The sequence below is a fragment of the Elephas maximus genome, chromosome 1 (assembly GCF_024166365.1).
Source record: "Elephas maximus indicus isolate mEleMax1 chromosome 1, mEleMax1 primary haplotype, whole genome shotgun sequence".
NCBI lineage: Eukaryota > Metazoa > Chordata > Mammalia > Proboscidea > Elephantidae > Elephas > Elephas maximus.
The window spans coordinates 214796390-214799850 of NC_064819.1; the positions used below are offsets into that span (position 1 = coordinate 214796390).

The following is a 3461-nucleotide window of genomic DNA, read 5'->3' on the forward strand; positions in this document are numbered from 1 at the left end:
AAAGGCTTCACCAAAAGATTAAAAAGAGAACCTACAGACTGGGGAAATATTTCTGGCTATGATTTTTTTTTTATGATATATCTGACAATGATTTAATCTCTAAAATCTATAGTAAAATCCAACACCTCTACAACAAAATACAAATAATCAAATTAAAAAATAGGCAAAGGATATGAGCAGACACTTCACCAAAGAAGACATTCAGGTGGCTAACAGACACATGAGGAAATGCTCAGGATCACTAGCCATTACAGAAATGCAAATCAAAACCACAATGAGATACCATCTCACCCTGACTTTACTGGCATGAATCAAAAAAACAGAAAATAACAAACGTTGGAGAGGTTGTAAGGACACTGGAACTCTTATGCACTGCTGGTGGGAAAGCAAAATGGCACAAACATTTTGGAAAACAATACGGTGCTTCCTTAAAAAGCTAGAAATAGAAATACCATACAACCCAGCAATCTCACTCCTAGAATATGTCCTAGAGAAATAAGAGCCATCACACGAATAGACATATGCACACCCATGTTCACTGCAGCATTATTCACAATAGCAAAAAGATGGAAACAACTTGAGCACCCATCAACAGATGAATGGATAAACAAACTATGGTACGTACACACAGTGGAACACTATGCAATGGTATCTTTGACTGATTCTGGGAAACATCTCACAATATGGATGAATCTGGAGTGAAATAAATCAATCACAAGAGGACAAATACTGTTTAAGACCACTATTATAAAAACTCATTAAAACTTTTATACAGAAAAAGAAACATTATTTGATGGTTAAGAGGGAGGGGAGGGGTGGGAAGAGAAAAACACTAACTAGGCAATAGAGTAAGTGGTAACTTCAGTGAAGGGTAAGACAGTACACAATACTGGAGAAGCCAGCACAACTTGACCAAGGCAGTCATTCAAGCTTCACGGACATATCCAAACCCCCATAATAAAACACCAAACCAAACACATTGCCTTCAAGTGGACTCCAACTCATAGTGACCCTTTAGAACAGAGTAAAATTACTTCAGTAAGGTTTCCGAGGAGTGGCTGGTAGATTGAAACTGCTGAACTCTTAACCACTGAGCCACCAGGGCTCCAAAACACCACCTACCAGGAGTGGGGTTTGAACCCACGCAGACATATGTCCATTGGATCTTAAGACCAACGCCTTAACCGCTCTGCCATCCTGGTGTGGGAACATCCCTATAGGAATTGAGTTAATGATCTGAGGACTGGGGAGCACAGACTCAGTGGACATCTAATGCAATTGGTATAATATAGTTTATAAGGAAAATGTTCTATATACTACTTTGGTAAGTAGCGTCTGAGCTCTTGAGAGCTTGTGAGCGGCCATGTAACATATGTCTACTGGTCTCACCAAGCCTGGAGCTAGGGAGACTGAAGGAAACCAAAAACAAGGGAAGATTAGTCCAAAGGACTAAAGGAACACAACTACCACAGCCTCCACCAGACTGAGTCCAGCATAATGAGATGGTGCCCAGCCCACCGACTGCTCTGACAGGGATCACAGTAAAAGTAAAGGGCACCAGACAGAGCTGGAGAAAAATGTATAACAAAATTCAAACTCACACACACACAAAAAAAGACCAGACTTTCTGGTCTGACAGGGGCTGGAGAAACCCTAAGAGTATGGACCCTGGACACCCTTTTGACTCAGTACTGAAGTCACTCCTGAAGTTCACCCTTCAACCAAAGATTAGACAGGCCTATAAAACATTACTGGAAACCCTGGTGGCATAGTGGTTAAGAGCTACAACTGCTAACCAAAAGGTCTACAGTCCGTAATCCACCAGGAACTCCTTGGAAACCCTATATGGGGCTATTCCATCAGAAACCCTGGTAGTGTAGTGGTTGAGTGCTATGGCTGCTAACCAAGAGGCTGGCAATTCAAATCTGCCCGGCACTTCTTGGAAACCCTATGGGGCAGTTCTACTCTGTCCTATAGGGTCACTATGAGTTGGAATTATAGAGGGTCACTATGAGTTGGAATTGACTTGATGAAAATGGGTTTGGTTTTTTGGTATAAAACAAACAGTAACGCATGCAGTTCAACCATGTATAGGAGGCTAAATGGGTGCACTAGCCCATGGCAAAGATGAGAAGGCAGGAGGGGCCTGGAAAGCTGGAAGAATGGAAATGGGGAATCCAAGGTCGAGAAGGGGAAGTGTTGACACTTTCCCGGGCTGGCAACCAATGTCACAAAACAATATGTTTAGTAATTGTTTAATGAGAAACTAATTTGCTATGTAAACTTTCACCTAACAGAAAACCAAACCTATTGTCGACTAGCCAATTCAGACTCATAGTGACCCTATAGAACAGAATAGAACTGCCCCATAGGGTTTCCAAGAAGCGCTTGGTGGATTTGAACTGACAACTTCTTGGTTAGCAACTGTAGCTCTTAACCACTATGCCACCAGGGCTTCCAACTTTCACTTGAAGCACAATAAAAATAAACAAAAATAAAATATATAAAAAAAATAGTAATAATAAAAGAAATCAAACAATACATTGCATTGGGTGAACCTGCTGCAAAAGATCGCTTGCAAGTGTTAAAAAGCAAAGATGTTACTTTGGGGACGAAGGTTCGCCTGACTCAAGCCAGGGTATTTTCAATCGCCTAAAATGCATGCTAAAGCTGAACAATGAATAAGGAAGACGGAAGAAGAATAGACGCCTTTGAACTATGGTGCTGGCGAAGAATACTGAATAGGCCATGGGCTGCCAGAAGAACGAACAAATCTTTCTTGGAAAAAGTACAGCCAGAATGCCCCTTAGAAGCAAGGATGGCGAGACTTGTTTCACGTACTTGGGACATGTTATAAGGAGGGAACAGTCGCTGGACATCACGCTTGGTAAAGTAGAGGGTCGGTGGAAAAGTGGAAGGCCCTCCACGGGAGGGACTGATACAGTGACTGCAACAATGTGCTTCAACATAGCAACAATCGTGAAGGATGGCGCAGGACCCGGCGGTGTTTCCTACTGTTGTCTATACGGTTGCTAAGAGTCGGAACCTGCCCGACGGTACCTGACACGGACAATTCTACTCAAAATAAAACAAACTAAACGACGCCTCCTAGGCTACGTCCCGGCACACCATTCCAGGCGCCGCCAACACTTAAGCCCGGGAATCTAGAAGTTTACTACTGTGCTTGTTTCCGGCGCCCGCGCGCTTCGAAACTGAAAGCTGACCTGGCTTGGCCCGAGCCTCGCCTCGAGAGCACCGCCAAAAGTTGCCGCATCCCCAGCGAAAAGCGAACCCGCCTCTGCTGCCATGGCCTTCGCTGCCACGGCGGGGCGGCAGCAACAGTGAGCTGCGGCGGCGGCAAACGGAGGCATTTGCTGGGAGGCCGCGGCAGCTTGGGCTGGGGGGACAGAAAGAGCTGTGAGAAAGGCTCCTCGGCATTCTTGAAGGAGAGCGCGAGGAGG

General features: G+C 44.4%; 1 non-coding gene across 1 annotated transcript; it reads right to left on the reverse strand.

The window, feature by feature from the left end:
• Positions 1-1119: 1119 nt before the first annotated feature.
• Positions 1120-1202, reverse strand: TRNAL-UAA (transfer RNA leucine (anticodon UAA)). The gene has a single exon. It is a non-coding gene; the product is annotated as a tRNA-Leu (tRNA).
• Between the last annotated feature and the right edge of the window lie 2259 nt (positions 1203-3461).